This window comes from Coregonus clupeaformis, chromosome 8 (assembly GCF_020615455.1).
Source record: "Coregonus clupeaformis isolate EN_2021a chromosome 8, ASM2061545v1, whole genome shotgun sequence".
Lineage (NCBI taxonomy): Eukaryota > Metazoa > Chordata > Actinopteri > Salmoniformes > Salmonidae > Coregonus > Coregonus clupeaformis.
This window is the reverse complement of record NC_059199.1, coordinates 241,271-259,619: the sequence shown is the minus strand read 5'-3', so window position 1 is coordinate 259,619 and position 18,349 is coordinate 241,271. Positions and strand designations below refer to the sequence as shown.

Genomic DNA, 18,349 nt, shown 5'->3' with positions numbered 1-18,349 from the left:
GGAAAATATATTTGAAAAGGGTATTTTGTTTTGAAATGATATTGCAAATTGGAACGGTAGAGTTATGTCTTTCATGGAGTTATTGGAATTATATGGGAAGGTCTGCTCAATCCAAGATTACAACCAATTGATTACAGCATTACCCCTCAAAATTGAGGAGGCAGGTGTCAGTGGGAGGAGGTAGGGAACTGGTCTGTCTGCCCAATATAAATCTATCAAAACTGTCGGAGGAACAAAAATAGCATAAATAGGAAAGTATACCAGTTTCATTTGAGGACCAGGATGTTGACAGCTGTGCCATACAGATTGCAAAATAGCTGGGAAGAGATTTTTGATGTACCGCTTCCATGGCACAGGGTGTATGAGTTGATATATAAAACGACGCAAGATTCTAGACTTTGTGCTTTTCAGCTAAAATTCTTGTACAGAATTCTGGTCATCAACAAAATGTTGAATATTTGGGTCATACAATCATTGCAGCTCTGCAGATTTTGTTGTGAGGATACATAATCAAAATACCTTTTGTTTTGGTATTGCCCTCAGGTAGCCTGTTTCTGGTCTCAGGTTCAGGAATGGCTGAAAAAGCATAACATTAATCAAAAATTCACCCTAGAAATAGCATTGTTGGGAGATCTAGAGAAACCTGGTCAGTCAATTACTAATAATCTTATTAAAAGTATTTATCTTCAACTCGCTATCTGTGGATTCTATTCGATTAGATAGATTCAAATTGTATGTTAAACATCACAGCATAATTGAAAGATATACACCACCGGTCAAAGGTTTTAGAACACCTACTCATTCAAGGGTTTTTCATTATTTTTACTATTTTCTACATTGTAGAATAATAGTGAAGACATCAAAACTATGAAATAACACATATGGAATCATGTAGTAACCAAAAAAGTGTTAAGCAAATCAAAATATATCTTATGTTTGAGATTCTTCAAATAGCCACCCTTTGCCTTGATGACAGCTTTGCACACTCTTGGCATTCTCTCAACCAGCTTCATTAGGTAGTCAGCTGGAATGCATTTCAATTAACAGGTGTGCCTTGTTAAAAGTTAATTTGTGGAATTTCTTTCCTTCTTAATGCGTATGAGCCAATCAGTTGTGTTGTGACAAGGTAGGGGGGGTATACAGAAGATAGCCCTATTTGGTAAAAGACCAAGTCCACATTATGGCAAGAACAGCTCAAATAAGCAAAGAGAAACGACAGTCCATCATTACTTTAAGACATGAATGTCAGTCAATACGGAACATTTCAATAACTTTGAACGTTTCTTCAAGTGCAGTCGCAGAAACCATCAAGCGCTATGATGAAACTTGCTCTCATGAGGACCGCCACAGGGATGGAAGACCCAGAGTTACCTCTGCTGCAGAGGATAAGTTCATTAGAGTTACCAGCCTCAGAAATTGCAGCCCAAATAAATGCTTCACCGAGTTCAAGTAACAGACACATCTCAATATCAACTGTTCAGCGGAGACTGTGAATCAGGCCTTCCTGGTTGAATTGCTGAAAAGAAACCACTACTAAAGGACACCAATAAGAAGAAGAGACGTGCTTGGGGCAAGAAACATGAGTAATGGACATTAGAATGGTGGAAATGTGTCCTTTGGTCTGGAGTCCAAATTGGAGGTTTTGGTTCCAACCGCCGTGTCTTGGTGAGACGCGGTGTGGGTGAACGGATTATCTCCGCATGTGTATTTCCCACCGTTTAGCATGGAGGAGGAGGTGTTATGGTGTGGGGGTGCTTTGCTGGTGACACTGTCTGTGATTTATTTAGAATTTAACCAGCATGGCTACCACAGCATTTTGCAGCGATACGCCATCCCATCTGGTTTGGGCTTAGTGGGACTATCATTTGATTTTCAAATGACCTGGCCTCCACAATCCCCCGAGCTCAACCAAATTGAGATGGTTTGGGATGAGTCGGACCGCAGAGGGAAAGAAAAGCAGCCATCAAGACGGTTTTAAAAGCATTCCAGGTGAAGCTGGTTGAGAGAATGCCAAGAGTGTGCAAAGCTGTCATCAAGGCAAAGGGTGGCTATTTGAAGAATCTCAAATATAAAATATATTTTGATTTGTTTAACACTTTTTTGGTTACTACATGATTCCATATGTGTTATGTCATAGTTTTGATGTGTTCACTATTATTCTACAATATAGAAAATAGCAAAAAAAAATAAAGAAAAACCCTTGAATGAGTAGGTGTTCTAAAACTTTTGACCGGTAGTGTATGGCGTGTAGAAATCTAAAGAGGGTGCCAGCAGAGATAGGTGGGATGGGCTGAGGGAAGCTGAGGGTTGGGATGTGGAACTGGAGACAAGTGTGATTGGAGTTGCTGGGAGGGGATAGAATGACAGTCAAAGATAAAAGTAAAAAATAAAGTCAAAATAAACAAACAAAAAAAGTAAGGGAGAGGTTTTTTTTAGGGGGGGGGGACTCTAGGGGGGGTCTCAGATGGTTGAGGGGCAGCTCTCGTGGATCTGTGGGGGGATCTTGGAGAGTTGGTGGTATGGTGTGTTGAGAGCTTGGGCCGGTGGCCAATAGGTCACTGGTTCGGGTCCCCATTTTGACTTGGTGGGAGATCTGTCGACGTGTCCTTGGGCGGGGCGCTTGACCCTGGTTGCTCCTGTGGGTCGCTCTGAATGGGAGTCTGTTAGATGACTGAATGTAATGTACATTTTGAGCTGCTTCACTGCAGGTAGATTGCATATTTTCGTATTCAATTAAGCACTAAGGCCTGAGGGGGTGTGGTATATGGCCAATATACCGCAGCTAAGGGCTGATCTAATGCACGATGCAATGCAGAGTGTGTGGATACAGTCCTTAGCCGTGGTATATTGGTCATATAACAAAACCCCCCGAGGTGCCTTATTGCTGTTATAAACTGGTTACCAACGTAATTAGAGCAATGAAAATAAATGTTTTGTCATACCCGTGGTATACCACGGCTGTCAGCCAATCAGCATTCAGGGCTTGAACCACCCGGTTTATGATAAAACATATACTGTATATATACTGTATATATACACTACCTTTCAAAAGTTTGGGGTCACTTAGAAATGTCCTTGTTTTCGAAAGAAAAGCAATTTTTTGTCCATAAAAATAACATCAAATTGATCAGAAATACAGTGTAGACATTGTTAATGTTGTAAATGGATATTGTAGCTGGAAACGACTGATTTTTAATTGAATATCTACATAGGCGTACAGAGGCCAATTATCAGCAACCATCAGTTCTGTGTTCCAATGGCACGTTGTGTTTGCTAATTGTCACGATCGTCGACAGATGAAGCGGACCAAGGCGCAGCGTGATAAGCGTACATTCTTTATTTGTGTACACACACGAACCAAAACAATAAACCAAACGATACGTGAAGTCCTAGGTTATACACAAAACCTTTCGGAACAAGATTCCACAATAAACTAGTGAAAACAGGCTGCCTAAGTATGGGCCCCAATCAGAGACAACGAGCTACAGCTGCCTCTGATTGGGAACATCCCTGGCCAACATAGATCTAAACGATCTAGAACGAAAACATAGAAAATGTAACAGAAATTCCACACCCTGGCTCAACATTTAAGAGTCCCCCGAGTCAGGGCGTGACAGTACCCCCCCCCCCCCAAAGGCGCGGACTGTGACCGCGCCACACCAACATAACGGGATAGGGGCCGGGTGGTCATTCCGCCTCGGAGGCGGATCCGGCTCCGGGCGTGACCACCACTCTCTGTCTACCCCCCCGTAGCGCCCCTGGTCTGGTCTGGCCCCGCTGGCCGGAGCTGGACTGGACACCGGTGGAGCGGATTGCTCTGGCTCCGGTGTGGAGCAGCTGACCGGTGCCGGACCAGGCACTGGTGGAACAGGCACGGACCGTGCCGGACTGACGACGCGCACCACTGGCTTGGTGCGGGGAGCAGGAACGGGCCGGACCGGGCTGGCGACGCGCACCACTGGCTTGGTGCGGGGAGCAGGAACGGGCCGGACCGGACTGACGACGCGCACCACTGGCTTGGTGCGGGGAGCAGGAACGGGCCGGACCGGGCTGGCGACGCCGCACCACTGGCTTGGTGCGAGGGCAGGAACGGGCCGGACCGGGTGACGACGCCGCACCATTGGCTTGGTGCGGGGAGCAGGAACAGGCCGGACCGGGCTGGCGATGCGCACCACTGGCTTGGTGCGAGGGGCAGGAACAGGCCGGACCGGGCTGACGACGCGCACCACAGTCTTGGTGCGAGGGACAGGGACAGGCCGGACCGGGCTGGCGACGCGCACCACAGGCTTGGTGCGGGGAGCAGGAACGGGCCGGACCAGGCTGGCGACGCGCACCACAGGCTTGGTGCGGGGAGCAGGAACAGGCCGGACCGGGCTGGTGACGCGCACCACAGGCTTGGTGCGAGGGACAGGAACAGGCCGGACCGGGCAGGCAACGCGCACCACAGGCTTGGTGCGGGGAGCAGGAACAGGCCGGACCGGACTGACGACGCGCACCACTGGCTTGGTGCGGGGAGCAGGAACGGGCCGGACCGGTTGGCGACGCGCACCACTGGCTTGGTGCGAGGGGCAGGAACGGGCCGGACCGGGCTGACGACGCCGCACCATTGGCTTGGTGCGGGGAGCAGGAACAGGCCGGACCGGGGCTGGCGTGCGCACCACTGGCTTGGTGCGAGGGGCAGGAACAGGCCGGACCGGGCTGACGACGCGCACCACAGTCTTGGTGCGAGGGACAGGGACAGGCCGGACCGGGCTGGCGACGCGCACCACAGGCTTGGAGCGGGGAGCAGGAACGGGCCAGACCAGGCTGGCGACGCGCACCACAGGCTTGGTGCGGGGAGCAGGAACAGGCCGGACCGGGCTGGTGACGCGCACCACAGGCTTGGTGCGAGGGACAGGAACAGGCCGGACCGGGCAGGCAACGCGCACCACAGGCTTGGTGCGGGGAGCAGGAACAGGCCGGACCGGGCTGGTGACGCGCACCACAGGCTTGGTGCGAGGGACAGGAACAGGCCGGACCGGGCAGGCAACGCGCACCACAGGCTTGGTGCGGGAAGCAGGAACAGGCCGGACCGAGCTGGCGACACGCACCACAGGCTTGGTGCAGGGCGCAGGAACAGGCCGGACCGGGCTGAAGACGCGCACCATAGGCTTGGTGCGGGGAGCAGGAACAGGCCGGACCGGGCTGGCGAAGCGCACCACAGGCTTGGTGCGAGGGACAGGAACAGGCCGAACTGGACTGTGGAGACGGACTGGAGGTCTGGAGCGGAGAGCTGACACAACCTGTCCTGGCTGAATGCCTATTTCCACACAATCTGTGTGAGGCATCAGCACAGGACGTACAGGGCTGTGCACTCGTACTGGCACTACAGCACGTGGCACTGGCGCAGGATATCCGGGACCGAGGAGGGGTAATGGAGGCCACGAGCGTTGATCCGGCACACTCCGTCCTGGCTGCATGCCCACCTTAGCACGACACGTGCGTGGTGCTAGCACAGGACGTACAGGACTGTGCCGGAACACTCGCGGCACAGTACGTGGCTCCGCATAACACAGAACCTGCCCAATCTCACGCTGCCTAGCCTGAGTACGGGGAGTTGGCTCTGCTCTACCTCTAGGCTCCGCCAACCACCCTTCCAGCCCCCCAAACCTGATGGCCTCCTCTCCTAGTCCGCCGATTTGTCCTGTAGCTGCCTCCAGCAGCCCCGTCGTCCACGCCGTGTGCCCCCCCAAAAATATTTATTGGGGTTGCCTCTCGCGTGTCCGTCGTCGGCACGGTTGGCGCCATTTCTCCTCTCCTGCCTGGGCATTTACTTTTGCCCATGGCCCTCTGCCCGCGAATATGTCCTCCCAAGACTACCATTCGCCCACCTGGGACATCGCCAACTTCTCCTCCTGGGCACGCTGCTTGGTCCTCTGGTGGTGGGATCTTCTGTCACGATCGTCGACAGATGAAGCGGACCAAGGCGCAGCGTGATAAGCGTACATTCTTTAATTGTACTTACACAAACAAAAACAATAAACCAAACGATACGTGAAGTCCTAGGTTATACACAAAACCTTTCGGAACAAGATCCCACAATAAACTAGTGAAAACAGGCTGCCTAAGTATGGTCCCCAATCAGAGACAACGAGCTACAGCTGCCTCTGATTGGGAACCACCCTGGCCAACATAGATCTAAACGATCTAGAACGAAAACATAGAAAATGTAACAGAAATTCCACACCCTGGCTCAACATTTAAGAGTCCCCCGAGCCAGGGCGTGACACTAATCCAAGTTTATCATTTTAAAAGTCTAATTGATCATTAGAAAACCCTTTTGCAATTATGTTAGCACAGCTGAAAACTGTTGTGCTGATTAAAGTAGCAATAAAACTGGCCTTCTTGAGACTAGTTGAGTATCTGGAGCATCAGCAATTGTGGGTTCAATTACAGGATCAAAATGGCCAGAAACAAAGAACTTTCTTTCTGGAACTCGTCAGTCTATTCTTGTTCTGAGAAATGAAGGCTATTCCATGCGAGAAATTGCCAAGAAACTTAAGATCTCGTACAATGCTGTGTACTACTGCCTTCACAGAACAGCGCAAACTGGCTCTAACCAGAATAGAAAGAGGAGTGGGAGGCCCCGGTGCACAACTGAGCAAGAGGACAAATACATTAGAGTGTCTAGTTTGAGAAACAGACGCCTCACAGGTCCTCAACTGGCAGCTTCATTAAATTGTACCCGCAAAACACCAGTCTCAACGTCAACAGTGAAGAGGCGACTCCGGGATGCTGACCTTCTAAGCAGAGTTGCAAAGAAAAAGCCATATCACAGACACTGGACAGAGGAAGATTGGAAAAAAAGTGTTATGGAAAGACTAATCGAAGTTTGAGGTGTTCGGATCACAAAGAAGAACATTTGTGAGACGCAGACCAAATTAAAAGATGCTGGAGGACTGCTTGATGCCATCTGTCAAGCATGGTGGAGGCAACATGATGGTCTGGGGGTGCTTTGGTGGTGGTAAAGTGGGAGATTTGTACAGGGTAAAAGGGATATTGAAGGAAGGCTATCACTCCATTTTGCAACGCCATGCCATACCCTGTGGACGGCGCTTGATTGGAGCCAATTTCCTCCTACAACAGGACAATGACCCAAAGCACAGCTCCAAACTATGCAAGAACTATTTAGGGAAGAAGTAGTCAGCTGGTATTCTGTCTATAATGGAGTGGCCAGCACAGTCACCGGATCTTAACACTATTGAGCTGTTGTGGGAGCAGCTTGACCGTATGGTACGTAAGAAGTGCCCATCAAGCCAATCCAACTTGTGGGAGGTCCTTCAGGAAGCATGGGGTGAAATCTCTTCAGATTACCTCAACAAATTGACAACTAGAATGCCAAACGTCTGCAAGGCTGTAATTGCTGCAAATGGAGGATTCTTTGACGAAAGCAAAGTTTGAAGGACACAATTATTATTTCTATTAAAAATCATTATTTCTAACCTTGTCAATGACTATATTTCCTATGCATTTTGCTATATTTCCTATTCAAACTCATTTCATGTATGTTTTCATGGAAAACAAGGAAATTTCTAAGTGACCCCAAACTTTTGAATGGTAGTGTACATATATATATTTTAGAATAGCCCCACCCACATGAAAAAATATTATAGTATACTTAAGCAATAAGGCACAATGGGGTGTGGTATATGGCCAATATACCATGGCTAAGGGCTGCTTGTAAGCACGACGCAATGCGGAGTGCCTGGATACAGCCCTTAGTCATGGTATATTGTCCATATACCACAAACCCCTGAGGTGCCTTATTGCCATTATAAACTGGTTACCAACATAATTAGAACAGCAAAAATAAATGTTTTGTCATACAGCCAATCAGCATTCAGGGCTCAAACCACCCAGTTTATAATATGGTATAAATACTATAATATTCACTGTAGTGTTTTTGGCTGAGTTTACTTTAGTATTCACTGCGAGTGTTTTATCACTGAGAGTGTTTTATTATACTATAGTATAAATACTGTCGTAAAAGAAAACTGTAGTCTATACAATAGTAATTAATGTAGTGTTTTTGCAATTGCAATACTGTAGTATTTACTTTTTGCGGACATTACTGTAGTATTTACTACAGTGTTTTTGTTTTATTATCTTTGACATAAAAGTGGAGGCTTTCACTTTCAGGAAATAATAAAATAACACATTTTCCATAGACTGTAGGGAGGGAGGGAGGGAGGGAGGGAGGTAGGTAGGGAGGGAGGGAGGGAGGGAGGGAGGGAGGGAGGGAGGGAGGGAGGGAGGGAGGGAGGGAGGGAGGGAGGGAGGGAGGTACGACTGGGGTCTAAATGGATAGTTCAGAGCTTCTGAGCTATTTTCTGTAACCTGTAGGGAACACAATATATGGTGTATACTTGGCATGTAGGTTTCTGACTTGTGGGTGGAACAAATTATGGGGGAGGGAAATGGACAGGGTATATGCAAATTAATTGTTTAAAAAGTGTAGTGTTTTTGCGGACTGTAGTGTTTTTGTAGATATTACTGTAGTATTTACTACAGTGCTTTTTTGCGGATAATACTGTAGTATTTACTATAGTATTATACAGTATACTACATTTTACCATAGAATTATATAGTATGTACTGTAGTATTCTAAAGTAAACTGTAATATTTTGCAGGCAGGATGCTGGTGAACGTGATATATAATCAACGGAGAGCTTACATCACTCCGTTTGCCCAACAGATTCCCTTCTGAAGGCGGGCGAGGTGAGATTGAGTATTTTTATACCAGAGAAAGCAGCTGTCTTTTGTACTGTAGTAATTTAGGTTAAATAGCTCACTAGAGAGTGCTAAAGCGATGCGTCACACATCAAATGCATACCCCAAACACCCAGGTCTGGTGAGTTCACGCCGGCTAAAGTTATAAATAAATAATAATACGTGGTATGACAGTAGAAAGTGGAGGAGGAGGAGGAGGAGGAGGAGGAGGAGGAGAAGGAGGAGGAGGAGGAGGAGGATGAGAAGGAGGAGGAGGATGAGAAGGAGGAGGAGGAGGATGAGGAGGAGGAGGAGGAGGAGGAGGAGGAGGAGGAGGAGGAGGAGGAGGAGGAGGAGGAGGAGGAGGAGGAGGATGAGAAGGGGAAGGAGGAGAAGGAGAAGAAGGAGGAGAAGGAGGGGAAGGAAGAGGAGGAGAAGGAGGAGGAGGAGGAGAAGGAGGAGGAGGAGGGTGAGAAGGGGAAGGAGAAGAAGGAGGAAAAGGAGGAAAAGGAGGAAAAGGAGGAGAAGGAGGGGAAGGAAGAGGAGGAGGAGGAGGAGGAGGAGGAGGAGGAAGAGGAGGAAGAGAAGAAGGAGGAGGAGGAGGAGGAGGAGGAGGAGGAGGAGCATGTAGCCTCCATCACGTCTTTATTATTTATCTGTTTTTAATCTGTTTTTCTCTTCTCTTCTCGTCGGCTCGCTGAGGAACCCTACTTCCATGGCTCTTTAGAGACAGCTAATATATAAAATGTGGCTTTCACTTGAGGCAAGTGCTACAGAGAAAGCATCTTAATAATTAATTGGCTTTGTGTTGCCGTTTTTGGGATAACTCCGAAATGAAAATGGCTAAGTTTGCTTCATTCAACTATTCAGAAAAACTGCAATCCCTTTGGGATTCTGACAATATCACTAAACAACTTTGTCATTCATCCACCAAAACCCTGAGAGGACTACAAAATGTAACATCCCCAAAAAACACCCAAACCATCTGCATGCCATTACTCCTTGTGGCAAAATCCCTTCCAAGCCTACCAATCAAACTCAACTAACCCAATCAGATCAAGCAATACTCCACACAGTATTATTTTTCAGTAGGATTCAGCCAATCAGTGTGGAAGACAATGAGAGGTCTTTAAGTATGTTGTTAGATCATAGGGCCTTCTCCATTAGAGGCCTCCCATAACTCCCTCTGCTCTGACTGCGTAATCAAAGCATTAGATGAGGCTGAGGCTGGAAGAGGCAGGGCAGGCAGGCAGGGCACGTCTCCCCACATCACAGACACATAAACATAATGGAGGGGATGGGGGGATGGGGGGTGGCGGTGGACAGAGGGTCTTTATATTCAGAATGTGTTTTTCCATTCCCTTTTCTTTGCAATTGAAAGTGTCTGCTTGTCTGCCTTTTACCTCCCCATAAGCTTGTCTGCTCATTCCTTCGTTTGGATGAAGGAACTGACAAATGGATGAAGGAACAGACAGATGGATGAAGGAATAGACGGATGGATGAAGGAATAGACAGATGGATGAAGGAATAGACAGATGGATGAAGGAATAGACAGATGGATGGAGGAATAGACAGATGGATGAAGGAATAGACAGATGGATGAAGGAATAGACAGATGGATGAAGGAATAGACAGATGGATGGAGGAATAGACAGATGGATGAAGGAATAGACAGATGGATGAAGGAATAGACAGATGAATGAAGGAATAGCAGATGGATGAAGGAATAGACAGATGGATGAAGGAATAGACAGATGGATGAAGGAATAGACGGATGGATGAGGGAATAGACAGATGGATGGAGGAATAGACAGATGGATGAAGGAATAGACAGATGGATGAAGGAATAGACAGATGGATGAAGGAATAGACAGATGGATGAAGGAATAGACAGATGTATGAAGGATTAGACAGATGGATGGAGGAATAGACAGATGTATGAAGGAATAGACAGATGGATGAAGGAATAGACAGATGGATGAAGGATTAGACAGATGGATGAAGGAATAGACAGATGGATGAAGGAATAGACAGATGGATGAAGGAATAGACAGATGGATGGAGGAATAGACAGATGGATGAAGGAATAGACAGATGGATGGAGGAATAGTAAGATGATGGAGGAGTAGGAGTAAAGAGTTAATGAGGCAGATTGCTCTCGTCGCTGCTCTGTGAGGGATTACAGGGAGATTACCATGCCTGATTCTCTCTCTCTCGTTCCCTCATGCCTCCTCTCTCCTTCCCTCCCTCACTGACAGTGATGAACCAGAACAGGAGGTCATGGCCGTGTTGGCCTAGCGACGGCCTAGCGACGGGGCACGTCTCAACAGAGGTGAGTGGGAGAGGAACCCCTGATGTCTGTGTCAGGGAAAATGGCAGCTGAGCTATTCAATACAACTGTCCTCTTAGTGGATAGGATTTCTGAGGCCTTGTGGCTGACATTTTGCTTTATGAACCTTTCCACTACACTACGATACCAAAACAGTATCCTGAATTGACCATGTGGCTGACATTTTAGATGATGATGAACCTCTCTTGCCCATTATCAAACCACAATAGAATAGAATACAAAAAATGAATGCAACAGAATATAATTGAATAGAATGAAATAAAATAGAATAGAATAAAATAAAATAAAATAAAATAGAATAAAATAAAATAGACTAAAATAAAATAAAATAAAATAAAATAAAATAAAATACAATAGAATACAATAGAATACAATAAAATAAAATAGCATAAAATATAATACAGTAGAATACAATAAAATAAAATTGAATGCAATAAAATAGAATAAAATAGAATAGAATAGAATCCAATATAATAAAATAAAATAGAATAGAATAAAATAGAATATAATAGAATGAAATAGAATAGAATGAAATATAACTTTTAGTTTGTGGGCCTACTTCCTAGACAAGGTACATTAATACGTCCGAGTTTCAAAAGGCCTATTTTAGAGGCTATCCAACGTGTCAATGCATGCTAATTGCAGAGGCCTTTAAATTAGGTTAATTATTAGAGTTGGAATCACTGGCATATTTTGTATGGATTTTGTATCCAGGAAAGCTGCATATCAGTGGATAAGAGCACACAAATTTAGGCAGAAGACATTAAAAACTCACTTTTGCACTCACTGAATAACAAATGGTGAAAAGGTCTGGAATATATTATTCAGATTGAGGGGAATTTGCAATTATTATAAGTAATCTCAACCCACAATAGCAATGTTAAGCACCCTCCATAAAATACAATGAGCAGAACAATAGATAAAAAGTGTGCATACAGAACCTACACTTCATCGTCTGTTGGCAGCACCACAGTGTTAAATATGTAAGCACACTATAGAAGATGCTAATTAGCCTATGCGTTATTCATTGACTATAAACTCACTGTCAGTCAAAACGGCTTTAGAGACCAAAGTCAATAGCATGGTATGATGTTCCTAAAAGAGTACTTCAATCAATAGCTTCAGACAAGATGATCACATTTCAAATGGTTTAATTAATTTTATTTGTTGCTATTTCCTTTAACACAATTGTGAGATGAGCTGGACATGCAAGTGATAAACAGTATATTCACCCAGTCATTTGTGAATGTATAGACGTGGTCAGGGCCTTAGCTGAAACCAACCTCCCTTCATAATACAGTCCAAACAGAATTACATGGATTAGAATGGAAATGAGTTTGCGAGGAGTGGTATAAAGGCTATGAACATGGCAATGGGTGTACAAAACATTAAGGACACAATGCTCTTTCCATGACATAGACTGACCAGATGAATCCAGGTGAAAGCTATGATCCCTTATTGATGTCACTTGTTAAATCCACTTCAATCAGTGTAGATGAAGGGGAGGAGACAGGTTAAAGAAGGATTTTTAAGCCTTTAGACAATTGAGACATGGATTGTGTATGTATGCCATTCAGAGTGTGAATAGGTAAGTGTGCCTTGGAGTGGAGTGCTGTTCGAAGGAGGGGTGCAACTCAATATTAAGAAGGTGTCCTTGTTTTGTATACTCAGTGTACAAGTGTGTGTGTGCATGTGTGTGTGTGTGTGTGTGTGTGTGTGTGTGTGTGTGTGTGTGTGTGTGTGTGTGTGTGTGTGTGTGTGTGTGTGTGTGTGTGTGTGTGTGTGTGTGTGTGTGTGTGTGCGTGTGTGCGTGTGTGTGTGTGTGTGTGTGTATGTGTGTACTGTATATGCAGGGTTTATGCAGGGTTGGGGAGTAACGGATTACATATAATCCGTTACATGTAACTGATTACAAAAAACTGCAACTGTAATCTCTTATGTTACCAGCAAAATATTGTAATCAGAACACAGATACTTTTGAAAAACTAGATGATTACTTCTAGGATTACTTTTAAATTCAGAAAGGATGTTTGCGAAACATTTGTTTGACACCTTTCTGTTTTCTCAATGTCATTCAAATCAGCAATAAAAAAAAGGAGCAAGTTTAAGTTTGTTTCGCCTGAGCGAGTCTGACCACAAGACTACTATGATGACACACCAAATACATTTCATTGATCGCGGGAAAATACCAGGAATAGGCTTTTGTAGGTTACAGGCCAAGCTACAGTTGAAATCGGAAGTTTACATACACCTTAGCCAAATACATTTAAACTCAGTTTTTCACAATTCCTGACATTTAATCCTAGTAGAAATTCCCTGTCTTAGGTCAGTTAGGATCACCACTTTATTTTAAGAATGTGAAATGTCAGAATAATAGAATAGAATAATAGTAGAGAGAATTATTTATTTCAGCTTTTATTTCTTTCATCACATTCCCAGTGGGTCAGAAGTTTACATACACTCAATTAGTATTTGGTAGCATTGCCTTTAAATTGTTAAACTTGGGTAAAACGTTTTGGGTAGCCTTCCAGCTTCTCACAATAAACTGGGTGAATTTTGGCCCATTCCTCCTGAAAGAGCTGGGGTAAATGAGTCAGGTTTGTAGGACTCCTTGCTCGCACATGCTTTTTCAGTTCTGCACACACATTTTCTATAGGATTGAGGTCAGGTTTTCGTGATGGCCACTCCAATACCTTGACTTTGTTGTCCTTAGCCATTTTGCCACAACTTTGGAAGTATGCTTGGGGTCATTGTCCATTTGGAAGACCCATTTGCGACCAAGTTTTAACATCCTGACTAATGTCTTGAGATGTTGCTTCAATATATCCACATAATTTTCCTTCCTCATGATGCCATTTATTTTGTGAAGTGCACCAGTCCCTCCTGCAGCAAAGTACCCCCACAGCATGATACTGCCACCCCTGTGCTTCATGGTTGGGATGGTGTTGTTCAGCTTGCAAGCCACCCCCTTTTTCCTCCAAACATAACGATGGTCATTATGGCCAAACAGTTCTATATTTTTCATCAAACCAGAGAAAATTTCTCCAAAAAGTCCGATCTTTTTCCCCATGTGCAGTTGCAAACCGTAGTCTGGCTTTTTTATGGCGGTTTTGGAGCAGTGGCTTCTTCCTTGCTGAGCGGCCTTTCAGGTTATGTCGATAAAGGACTTGTTTTACTGTGGATATAGATACTTTTGTACCTGTTTCCTCCAGCATCTTCACAAGGTCCTTTGCTGTTGTTCCGGGATTGATTTGTACTTTTCGCACCAAAGTCTGATAGACCTAATGGGCACACACTATTGATATATTTAAACAGCGGTAAATTATTGAGATATCAAAGTGTCAAAAACAAAAACTGAAAAAATAGGCCTATAGCAAATGCAGAATATGTTGTTACATTTTCACATGCATATAGCACTTTTCGGTATTGCCATTGCATGAGAACAGCATTTTTCTTCAACTCGAAGCAATGAGCCCAATTACCCCCAGGTGATAAGGGTAGGCAACAACACATCTGCCACACTGATCCTCAACATGGGGGCCCCTCAGGGGTGCGTGCTTAGTCCCCTCATGTACTCCCTGTTCACTCATGACTGCATGGCCAGGCACGACTCCAACACCATCATTAAGTTTGCTGATGACACAACGGTGGTAGGCCTGATCACCGACAATGATGAGACAGCCTATAGGGAGGAGGTCAGAGACCTTGCAGTGTGGTGCCAGGACAACAACCTCTCCCTCAACATGAGCAAGACAAAGGAGATGATCGTGGACTACAGGAAAAGGATGACCGAACACGCCCCCATTCACATCGACAGGCAGTAGTGGAGCAGGTTGAGAGCTTCAAGTTCCTTGGTGTCCACATCACCAATAAACTATCATGGTCCAAACACACCAAGGAAGTCGTGAAGAGGGCACGACAACGCCTTTTCCCCTCAGGAGACTGAAAAGATTTGGCATGGTTCCCCAGATCCTCAAAATGTTCTACAGCTGCACCATCGAGAGCTGCACCATCGAGAGCCTCCTGACCGGTTGCATCACCGCCTGGTATGGCAACTGCTCTGCATCCGACCGTAAAGCTCCTGAGTGGGCTCCCGAGTGGCGCAGCGGTCTAAGGCACTGCATCTCAGTGCTTGAGGCGTCACTACAGACACCCTGGTTCGATTCCAGGCTGTATCACAACCGGCCGTGATTGGGAGTCCCATAGGGCAACGCACAATTGGCCCAGGGTCGTCCGGATTTGGCTGGTGTAGGCCGTCATTGTAAATAAGAATTTGTTCTTAACTGACTTGCCTAGTTAAACAAAAAATTAAATAAAAAAGCGCTACAGAGGGTAGTGCGTACAGCCCAGTACATCACTGGGGCCAAGCTTCCTGCCATCCCGGACCTATATACCAGGCGGTGTCAGAGGAAGGCCCAAAATATTGTCAAAGACTCCAGTCACCCTAGTCATAGACTGTTCTCTCTGCTACCACACGGCAAGTGGTACCGGAGCGCCAAGTCTAGGTCCAAAAGGATCCTTAACAGCTTCTATCCCCAAGCCATAAAACTGCTGAACAATTAATCAAATGGCCACCCGGACTATTTGCATTGACCCCCCCTTTTGTTTTTACACTGCTGCTACTCGCTGTCTTTTATCAATGCATAGTCACTTTACCCCTACCTACATGTAAAAATTACCTTGAATAACCTGTACCACATTGTTGGTTAAGGGCTTGTAAGTAAGCATTTCACGTAAGGTTGTATTCGGCGCATGTGACAAATAAAATTTGATTTGATTTGAATCAGTCCTCCATGACAACAAGATAAACAACAGAGTAGGCTAATAAGTCCTTAGTTTTGGGGTTATGCTCATGTAAAACAATTTGGCTAATCTATATTTCCATATTTCCAAGTTATATTCTTGAAGATCAAGGGATATTCAATTAATTGGAATGACTAGAAATCTGACAGACTTTGGTTTTTAATATAAAGATATAGCCTAATCGTATTATTAGCTGTAGTAGAAAGCAATGGGTTAGAAGAAGCCTACATAACCAACTCATGAAGTAAAAGGCAAAATCAATTTATGGCCAGCTATGTAAACTCTAACATTGATTTATCCTGCAATAGATGTCATTCAATTCGTAATATTCATTTGTGTCTTCTTCTAATGCCTCTTCAGGGGAAAGTAATCTAAAAGTAACTGAAAGTAATCAGATTATGTTACTGAGTTTGGGTAATCCAAAAGGTACGTTACTGATTACAATTTTGGACAGATAGCTAGTAACTGTAACGGATTATATATAGAAAATAACCTCCCCAACCCTGTTTGTATAGGTACAGTATGTCTTTAGGAGGGGTTGGATGAAGCGGAAAGTCATATTTTGTTGGACCTTGTGGACAATTGACGAATAAAGTGATCTTAATCTTAATCAGAAGGGCCATCGTGTCCAATGATTTGTCCCAGGGGTCCGTATTTGAATTAGAAGACAGCCTGTTCGAAAAGCCATATACACCACTGCCTGGTCTATCTGTGCGTCAGTCAACTCGAGGCCTCCCGCCAACCGCTATGGCTATCCCCAATGTAGCACAAGTTTTCATGTAAACGTAACCAATAACTGTCGTGGAACATGGTATTTTTCCTCTCTCTCTGATATTGAGGGACCCTAAGGAGAGACGGTTACGCACCCCAGTGGGCTACGGTGTAGCGACACAGTGGAAAACATTTGAGTCGCATTTGCTATGCTGTTTAATCAAATATATCGCATTTGTCATTAAAAAAGGTAAACTATGCTATAATAATGTGATGAATAGACAGTGGACTCATTCTCTGCAGCAAGAAGCATATGACCATCTTTCTGAACTTGGTTTGATACTGGAGCCTAAGATGTCTATCCAGACAGGGCAATGAAAAGACGCGCTCCTCTCACATTGGATTCTCCGATCATAACATAGCCTAATATTACAACCATAAGTTATATCAATTTCTACAGTAATCACATTAATCATATTTTTCAGAACATGTGAAAATCGAAACGCTCTCTCCTGTTTTTTATTTTTATTTTTTATTCTCGGGAATGTAGCCTATTACAAAACCCAGACCCCGCAGCAACGGTAAAAATACAAGTGAGACGAGATACTTTTCCCTTGTCCAATTGCTTTGACCATACCAGCAACATGCATTTTTATAAAAAGCTGATTAGCAATGTAGATAATCTCTGAAGATACAGCGTGCCATTTTCTGGACGCAGATAAAAGAGCAGCAGTCTGCCCGTTTAGGCGATGTCTCATCCCAAAGAAGGACCCTGCTGCCAGGTCCGACTAATCCCCTCCAAAATATTGACCCATTACGCATCACTCCATCTACAGTCATGTATATATTCTTCTCTAAGGAAACGGTGTCTTATTATTATGAAAACATACTAGCCTATCATATCTCGTTCAATACAAACATTTCAGAACGGCAGTCGACAGCAAAAAGGTCCATAGTCTGACATAACCATGCTCTGATGTTTGTCACGCTGTCGGAACATCCACATCCTGCTTCCACCACAGCAGCGCTATCAGAAAACGCAGACAGACGCAAAGTAATTGTGACCACAGAAAAACATACAGAAGAAAAAGTCCTTACTTGTGTCTTTCTGAAATCCCTCTCGATAATTCTCCAGACATCAAGTGTGTAATATTCCTGGTCTGGATATGCCGCTTATTTTGTTATCCAGTGCGTGAAGCAGGTCAGAATGCAGTTTTCTTCTTCTTCTTCTCCAGCTAGCAGATGCGAACGGAGCTAGCCCTGTCGTTCTACCTGCACGGGGTGGAATAGAAGAGACAGCATCAGCACCGCACTGGAGCCCGCCCACCGCGACACGCCCCGCTCCGGCTTCTTCCAACCAAGGCGAGGGAGAAGTTGGCGAAATAGCCCCTTCGGTTCTCTATTTACCAGTTCCCCCAGGCGACCCACATAGTGACACACTGAAGATCTAACTTGAACTCTGAACATTGATGTTGGGCATTTGTGGAAGGGCTGGCCTATTACTTAAGAAGGCTTAAATTAATTCAAAAATGTTAAAATCTCAATTGGCATTTAAAAACAGTGTTGAAAGACAACATTGTAGGCTTACTGGCATACCTAGCCTATTTCAAATGGCAGGTGACCTAATTACTAAATTAAAATCAGCTATGCAAATGGACCAATGAAAACACAACATTCAAACAATTGCCAAACTTGATTGGTAAACTGTTTAGATTATTTTTAGTGAATATGTGCCCC

The 18,349-nt window shown here is 44.8% G+C and overlaps 1 protein-coding gene across 1 annotated transcript in view; it reads right to left on the bottom strand.

Moving 5' to 3' along the window:
• The window catches only part of LOC121571016 (neurexin-2-like), a 140,578-nt gene extending 122,699 nt beyond the window's left edge, over positions 1-17,879 (bottom strand). The window contains exon 1 of the mRNA XM_045222198.1: positions 17,711-17,879. The gene's annotated coding sequence lies outside the window, so the exon portion shown is untranslated. The remainder of the gene's footprint in view (positions 1-17,710) is intronic.
• Positions 17,880-18,349: the final 470 nt, after the last annotated feature.